Here is a 9,567-nt window from a genome sequence, read left to right as displayed (position 1 = left end):
ACCCTCCGCCCGGGTCAGTGTTAAACAACACATTGGAAAGTACAACTGTCTGCAGCAGAAATAATTAAATTGCAGCAAATTAACCCATTTCACTGAGGCATCTCATTTGTTTTCATTTGCCGGAGGAGGCAGGGGATGTGCGCGGGGAGAGGACAAGGCCTGCTGATTTCTGCTCTTCTGATTGAGGCTATTGATTAGGATCCAATCTCATTAACATGTTGATTAACTGAAGGAAAGAGAGAGAAGCCGGGAGAGGACGTCCGCCTGACACCGGGGTTGGGATGGATGATGGGGGGGCTTTTATTTTCCATCCAGGGATATTTCTCCTTTTTTTTTAATCTTTATTCATTTAAGATGGGTGTCAGATACACGTGTGCACCCAGGAGCGGGGAGCATGGACAGAAGAGGCGGTGCGAGGAGAAGTGGCTGTAAATATGTCCTGAGCAGACGGGAAGGAGGATGGATCTATACTGGACACTGATAAGAGGTGGGGCGTCCCTCGTGGAGGGGACTCTGCTCATATAATGGAAGGCATGGAATATTGCAGGATAGGCAGAAGGACACATACATCATCATAGGATACTATATCATACTGTTATATACAGGAATATAAATACCATAATACAATGGCATTGCAAAATATACAATAATATAACATATAACAAGATCTGATTATATAATGTCATCAAATACACCATATTATAACTCAATAGAGTGCACCAAATAATAATGTCATGTAATTCAATAGAGTACAGTACACAGTAATATGATGTACTACAATACACCATAATATACCTCATATCTTAATATAATATAAGGTTCTTACCATAATATAATGTTGTCCTCTAATGCTGGAAACACCCAACTCTCTGAGACTGTACAATAAAATATTATATCTAATTACATATACAGTATATTGTAATATAATAATACACAATAGGGCGTAATATAGCATAGTACAGCATACAGTGATATCATGAAATACAAAATAGTATTATATAATACCACATACTGTAATAAAATCTAAAACAATATGCCATAACATTGTATAATACAGTATAAAAGGAAATACATTACACCATGATACCATACAAGACAGTATACCATAACATAATACCATGTGCCATAATATAATATGCCACAATATGATATATAATATAATACTGTATAACGTAATATGATACAATATGCAATATACCATAACATAATACCACGTACCATAATATAGTATATAATATAATATGCTACAATACAGTATAACCTAACAAAATACAATATTCTATAATATAATACAGGATAGCACCACATGCCATAATATAATGTGCCACAGTATAGCATATAATATAATATGCTATAATACAATACAACATACAATATATACAGTATAAATACAATATGCCATAATACAGTATAACATAATGTGAGGAAATACAAAATAAAATAATACCACATGCTATGATATAATATGATACATGATATACACAATATAGTATAACACAGTATACTTTAATATAAAGTAATAAAATATAATATAATACAGTATAATACAATATACCTTAATATAATACATTATGCCCCAATATAGTATTATACAGAATACGGTAATATAAAATAAAATAAAGCATAATACCAGATAATGTAATATAATACAATATACTGTAATACAGTATACCACAATATAAGAAAATACAAAACACTATGACATAATGCCACATACCATAATATAATATAATGCACCATAAAATATTATAACACAGTATGCTGCGATATAATATAATGCCACATACCATAATATATATATAATATATACTATGCACCAATATAGCATAATACAGTATACTGCAATATAATATAATACAATACACCAAAACATACCATAATATCATATACTATGCCACAATATAATATAATACAATATACTGGAATATAATATAATGCAAAATGCTGTAATAGATTGAAAGACAATACACTATAATACAAATAATACGCTACAAAATGTGATTCAATATAATATCATGAAATACAATGCAATATTATAATATAAAATATATGAAAATATAAAGTAATGCAGTAAAGCATCATATCTCATATTTTAAGAAATAATGACTACTTTTCAATAACCTAAAATTAGCTAAGTGTATTGTATAGGAACAATCTCCTCTGTGTGTGTGTGGGGGGGGTGTCATTGTTAGTTATATTAGGGTGTTTACCCCCATCAGACGTATATATCATATGTAGTATATGTCTTATTTCATGTAGGCCCGAGGAGGCGGGGCATGACACAGATTCTCCCTTTAGTTGTCTTTGAACCCTTGTGTCATGCTCCGCCCCTGTTGGTCCACCTTTAAGTGGGGCATATTTATAACGTGTCTAAAGGAAATATGGTCTTTGTTGCTATAGTGACCAGTCACAACGCAGTTTGCATGTTTTCAGAGCAGAACATGAGATGAAAACTAGACTGTGATTGGTTGGGCACCTTGTTCCTCAGTCAGTTCTTTATCTTCTTCATGAGCTCTGTGAGGAATCTATAGCATTGCTAATCCAGAGCATTCTGGTTCATGAAGGAAAAGGGATTTTATGTGGGGTTTAGAGGTTTTCACCCAGAATATATGTACGTGCTCCACAACCAACTTTACCAGGCTCCTGCCGCAGTGGTGTAAGCACCAATCACCACCATTCAACCCCTTAGATCAGGGGTCTCAAACTCAATTTACCTGGGGGCCGTTGGAGGTAGATTCTGGGTAAGGCTGGGCCGCATCAAGTTTTCCACACAAAATGCGCTTACAAAATATCATTATTCAGATTCAAATGTCACGGCGTCTCCCAGTGCAAGGAAAGCCCCAAGCTGGGAGACGTGTTTTCTCTATGAACGCGTCCTGTGCACCGAGGGGTCCCAAGCTCCTACCGCACTGAGCCCAGTCAGGGACACTCCATTCCCCCCCCCCCCCCCCCCCCCACCCGGTACTTGTCTCCCCGTGTCCCTCCCATCGAAGAAGATGAAGTCGCCGCTCTGACCTGCACCAAGTGCGTTCAGAGCGGCGACTTCATCTTCTTCAAGTACCGGAGGGAAGGGGATTAACCGGTTACGGGCCCTTTCCTGTTTTTTCATGTCCATTTTTCACTCCCCACCTTCAAAAAACTATAACTTTTTTATTTTTACACGTAAAGAGCTGTGTGATGGATTGTTTTCTGCGTAACAAATTGCACTTCATAGTGATGGTATTAAATATTCCATGCCATGTACTCGGAAGCGGGAAAAAAATTCCAAATGCAATGAAAATGCATTTGCGCCATTTTCTTGTGGGCTTGGATATTACGTCTTTCACTGAGCGCCCCAAATGACATGTCTACTTTATTTTTTGGGTCGGTACGATTAAGGGGATACCAAATTTGTATAGGTTTTATAATGTTTTCATACATTTACAAAAATTAAAACCTACTGTACAAAAATATTTTTTTTTATTTTGCCAAATTCTGGCGCTAATAACTTTTTCATACTTTGGTGTACGGAGCTGTGGGTGCTGTCATTTTTTGCGAAATTTGATAATATGTTCAATGATATCATTTTTAGGACTGTACAACCTTTTGATCACTTTTTATAGATTTTTTTATATTTTTCAAAATGGCAAAAAAGTGCCATTTTCGAATTTGGGCGCTATTTTCCGTAACGGGGTTAAACGCACTGAAAAACCGTCATCATATTTTGATAGATCGGGCATTTTCAGACGCGTCGATACCTGATATGTTTATGATTTTTACTGTTTATTTATATTTATGTCAGTTCTAGGGAAAGGGGGGTGATTTGAAATTTTAGGTTTTTTTATTATTATTTTTTTTTTTTAAACTTTTTTTTATTTTTATTTATACTATTTTTCAGACTCCCTAGGGTACTTTAACCCTAGGTTGTCTGATCGATCCTATCATATACTGCCATACTACAGTATGGCAGTATATGGAGATTTTCCTCCTCATTCATTACAATGTGCTATCAGCACATTGTAATGAAGGGGTTAAAACGAAATAGCCTCGGGTCTTCGGAAGACCTGAGGCTACCATGGAGACGGATCTCCGCCCCCCGATGACGTCACGGGGAGCGGCGATCGCGGGTGTTACCGGTAAGCCTTTGCTGCAATATGCAGAAAAGACTTACCGGCTATGGAGAGGGCTCAGCCCGTGAGCCCTCTCCATGCAGCGCGACCAGGTGGGGGCCGCAAAATATTGTCCCGCGGGCCGCAGTTGACCCGCGGGCCGCGAGTTTGAGACCCCTGCCTTAGATGCTGCGGTCAGTTCTGACCACTGCATTTAAGATGTTATATGGACGTTGGCAACGCCCACACTTCACCTAGTGAAGTGACCCTCTAGGCCTTCTAGAACAAAATTTTTAAAAAGTAAAAAAATTATGTAAAAATATAAAATAAAATGTAAAACGACAAATCCTCCTTCATTCCATTCAAAGCATTTTATTATAAGAATATAATACTAACGTTCCCACTATACAGGCGGTCCCCTACTTAAGGACACCCGACTTACAGACAACTCATAGTTACAGACAGACCCCTCTGACCTCTGGTGAAGTCTCTGAATGCTTTACTATTGTCCCACATTGCAATAAACAGCTGTAAGGTGTCTGTAATGAGGCTTTATTGATAATCCTTGGTCCCATTACAGCAAAAAATGTTTAAATTGCAATTGTCACTGGGGCCAAATTTTTTTTTGTCTGGATCTACAATTATAAAATATACAGTTTCGACTTACATACAAATTCAACTTAAGAACAAACCTCCAGACCCTATCTTGTACGTAACCCGGGGACTGCCTATATTTTGGTATCGCTGCATTCATAATGCCCCTATCTATAGAGATGATCTATTATTTACCCTGCTTAATGAGCGACGTACATTATGTAAAAAACTGTCTTTGTCACCTTTTTTTCCATAAGTTATAAAAGTTATAAAAAGCTATGAAAAGGTTGCACATACCCCTCCCCCCCCCCAGCTTGGTATCAATGTAAATCACAGCACACAACAAAAAAACAAGTCCTCAACATGCTTTGTTGGAAAAATAGCAAAAGTTATGACTTTAGATGTTGATGCAAAAACGAATGATTTTCTTTTTTAAATAGTGTTTTCATCCAATAAAGAAAACAAAACATATATGTATATGTGTATATATACTCTACATAAAAATAGTTAAAGGGGTTTGCACACGAAACAAGTTCGCCCCTATCCACAGGACAGGGCCTAATATGCTGATTGGTGGGGGTCTCACAGATCACGAAAATGGATGGTCAGATGGGGTCCGATGTAACTCCATTGGACCCCTATTCGCTCCCCCAGATGAGTGGAGCTGACATCTCTATGGAGCTGACACAGATTGCAGAGCAACGGTGGTCCAATGGAGGTAGCTCGGACCCCATCCCATGTTCCACATCCACATCCCATGGATAGGGCCTGACTTGTTTTGTGGGCAAACCTCTTTAATCAATAAATTATAGGCTTCCCAAATGGAACCACTAACAAGTACAACTCCTTTCACAAAAAACAAGCCCTCAACCAGTTACATTCATGTAAAAATAAAAAAAGTTGTAGCTTTTGGAATTCAAAGGCCAAAACGGGCTTTGTTCTCAATGGGTTAAGGGCTTTGGGGATTTGAAAAAAGCAAAGAGCATTCTTAAACTCCGCCCCCATGGGTTCTATGACTGTAATGATTCGCTAAAGCTTCAAACTAGAAGGTCAGTATTTTGAATAGTAATTGGGGACATTTTCTGAGATTTCTGCCATGGGGGCCAGGAATTATTTTTCGGATCGTGTGATATGATAACAACAGAATTTACTTTTTAAATCCTCCCATGAGGATAAGCCCCACCCATGAGGAGTACAAAATTAATTACTGAGTAGAGGTTTTCTATTACATACATCTCAAATACTATTTGACAAAGCGGCTTTACTACGCCTGTAAAACCAAGTCATCAGCCATGACTCCTAGACCATAATGCGTTTGGGGCTCTAAAGTAACCCTGCAGACTCCAAGTCATAGCTGTAGCATGGTGAAAAGGGTTCTGGTTCTGTTGGAGGAAGTCCAGTTGGTGGGTGGGCAACACCCTATGGGAAATGTATGTAAAAAAGCTACTTTATTGTGCCATAGGGGCCATAGGGAGGCTTTATATAGCAGCACCTTAAGTGCCAAGGGGCCCCTAGTACAAAGGACAACCCTATAGGCTCTGCTATATACAAGTCACATACAAGTCATGGTCAAACCCACGAGGAGGGGTTTCCACATCCTACCCTTCCCCATTCCTAATATATAGCTATATTCACATGGAGACTATGTACAGTTTATGGAACAACAAGGGTGGGTGCAGTTTTGTAGCTGCTCGGGCACATTTCCTTGCAGTGTGATCGATCTCAGCAGTAACAACGAGGCCGGCCAGATCTAAATATAATAAACTCATTAATTATCTACACCGCTGGTTAATAGCCGATGCAATGTTTTATTGGAAAGTCATGTATTAATTAAAAATATCTAAAGGGCTTGTGTATCAGGAGGATACATTACCATGTGCGCATTATGAATCCCGCCAGCCCCACGATACGCTAAGGACGGTGGCGGAGGGGGTGAAGTGCAGCATTACTACCACCACTAGTCCTACAGTAGTATATATATGGTCTATGATATTACATGCCGTACAATCGGACCGTGTGGTGCAGCCTTCATTTATGTGTAATGTAATGACAAACTCTTAAAGGGGAACTTCAAGAACTCCAAGAACTCCAACTTTTTGTACCCTTTAATAGATGCTCCTCCATTGATTCTGACACAGTTGGAATTTTTTCTCTAGCCTCTACCGTTCCTGAGCAATCAGTGCTATTAGTTTTGCTCTCTAATATGTAAATTAGGTGGGAAGTGCTCAAGTTTTGGACCACCAACTGGACATAGGGCAAAACTAATGGCATTGATTGTTCAAGAACGGTGCGGACTAGAGAAAAAATGCCAACTACGTCTGAATCAGTGGAGTTGACCTCATCAAATTAAGCAAATATTTGGAGGAGGCGAAAGGTCTTCCTTTAAGGCATCCAAACCAAATTTACAAAATATTGAACAAATATACAACTTAACAAAGAAGCCCTCATTAACTTTTTTTGATGATGACCTATATGTATCCATAGTAACAGACAACATACAAACCTATTGTGGTCTGATCCCGCCCCTGCTTAGCAATCCTGGCTGGGAATATACCAAATGTATGTTAGGAGGAGGTAGGGGTGAAAATAATGGGAGAAGGATCAGACTAAATGGGGTGTATACCATGGAGATGCTTTAGTCTGCCTAGTAGATGTAAACCAATAAGAATATATTTTTTTAAAGCTGCTTTATTTTTTAGATGTAGGTTGAATAGACATACAGCTTTTAATCCAAGGTGGGTGTCAAGCTTTGAAAGGTAAATTGACCCTCCAAGGTCAAGTTTAGTACTGTATACTTTACTGCAGTGCTGTGAAAATAAATGATGGATAAGGAACGGAACTTCCTCTTTACATTGTTGAAGGGTTAAATAATAAAATAGTAAAATAAAAAGTAAACTAATCTGTAGTCAATACTTGGTGAGCTTACATGTTTGATTAGGATATAGGATTGTCTAAGCCTGTCTTCGCTAAGCTCCCCCTAGTGGAGGCAGCTGGAATGGTTTATTTATTTTTATGAATGGGATTTGGAGTTGTTTATCTGTCAAGTCCTACAAAAGAGTTATTATAAACGTGAATCAACACAGAATATTAGAAACCGGAGATACGGTGGTAATATATGTCTGTTCAGGTTTACAGAGTTATAACATTTACTAGGTTTTCAGAAGCTGAGTCCTGTTCTTGAGGATCCTGGTAGAAATTTGATTTTGCCAAGAAAAGCCACATCCAGACAGACATTTCCCCTGCAGCGCCTCTATAGGTGAAACGTGGTATTGCATAATACCACATTTATATATATATACACTCACCGGCCACTTTATTAGGTACACCATGCTAGTAACGGGTTGGACCCCCTTTTGCCTTCAGAACTGCCTCAATTCTTCGTGGCATAGATACAACAAGGTGCTGGAAGCTCCTCAGAGATTTTGGTCCATATTGACATGATGGCATCACACAGTTGCCGCAGATTTGTCGGCTGCACATCCATGATGCGAATCTCCCGTTCCACCACTTCCCAAAGATGCTCTATTGGATTGAGATCTGGTGACTGTGGAGGCCATTTGAGTCCAGTGACCTCATTGTCATGTTCAAGAAACCAGTCTGAGATGATTCCAGCTTTATGACATGGCGCATTATCCTGCTGAAAGTAGCCATCAGATGTTACAGGGTACATTGTGGTCATAAAGGGATGGACATGGTCAGCAACAATACTCAGGTAGGCTGTGGCGTTGCAACGATGCTCAATTGGTACCAAGTGGCCCAAAGAGTGCCAAGAAAATATTCCCCACACCATGACACCACCACCACCAGCCTGAACCGTTGATACAAGGCAGGATGGATCCATGCTTTCATGTTGTTGACGCCAAATTCTGACCCTACCATCCGAATGTCGCAGCAGAAATCGAGACTCATCAGACCAGGCAACGTTTTTCCAATCTTCTACTGTCCAATTTCGATGAGCTTGTGCAAATTGTAGCCTCAGTTTCCTGTTCTTAGCTGAAAGGAGTGGCACCCGGTGTGGTCTTCTGCTGCTGTAGCCCATCTGCCTCAAAGTTGGACGTACTGTGCGTTCAGAGATGCTCTTCTGCCTACCTTGGTTGTAACGGGTGGCGATTTGAGTCACTGTTGCCTTTCTATCAGCTCGAACCAGTCTGCCCATTCTCCTCTGACCTCTGGCATCAACAAGGCATTTCCGCCCACAGAACTGCCGCTCACTGGATGATTTTTCTTTTTCGGACCATTCTCTGTAAACCCTAGAGATGGTTGTGCGTGAAAATCCCAGTAGATCAGCAGTTTCTGAAATACTCAGACCAGCCCTTCTGGCACCAACAACCATGCCACGTTCAAAGGCATCAAATCACCTTTCTTCCCCATACTGATGCTCGGGAGAACTGCAGGAGATTGTCTTGACCATGTCTACATGCCTAAATGCACTGAGTTCCCGCCATATGATTGGCTGATTAGAAATTAAGTGTTAACGAGCAGTTGGACAGGTGTATCTAATAAAGTGGCCGGTGAGTGTATATATATATATGGATGTAATATACTTATACCCCCTTCTGAGGGGTCCATATATGGAATATGATCTGGACAAGCCTTATTAGTATTATTAAAGTACACTATTTAAATGTACACCCCACCCTATCACCCCAGCACTGTGACCCCGCTTCCATCGCAGTAATGTATATATAGTAACAGTAAGAATATTATACTACTTGTCCATCTGCACATAAATTAACCCCTTGAAGGTGGGGGGGTGGCAGGGGGTTGACAGGCCCCATATATCCAAACACTTCCCCGTCTCCTTCCGCACGTTCCCATTAAACATTGTCAGATCTCCTTGCACCAATATCCCACTGCAGGGTGTTTGCATGTATGGATCGGCTCG

General features: G+C 39.6%; 1 protein-coding gene across 2 annotated transcripts in view; it reads left to right on the top strand.

Annotated features, from left to right (window-relative positions):
• Nucleotides 1-320: 320 nt before the first annotated feature.
• The window catches only part of LOC140069423 (hepatocyte nuclear factor 6-like), a 57,979-nt gene continuing 48,732 nt past the window's right edge, over nucleotides 321-9,567 (top strand). For both annotated transcript variants that reach the window (XM_072115110.1, XM_072115109.1), the window contains exon 1: nucleotides 321-487. The gene's annotated coding sequence lies outside the window, so the exon portion shown is untranslated. The remainder of the gene's footprint in view (nucleotides 488-9,567) is intronic.

The sequence above is a fragment of the Engystomops pustulosus genome, chromosome 7 (genome assembly GCF_040894005.1).
Source record: "Engystomops pustulosus chromosome 7, aEngPut4.maternal, whole genome shotgun sequence".
Classification (NCBI taxonomy): Eukaryota; Metazoa; Chordata; class Amphibia; order Anura; family Leptodactylidae; genus Engystomops; species Engystomops pustulosus.
This window is presented reverse-complemented; position numbering and strand designations above follow the sequence as displayed.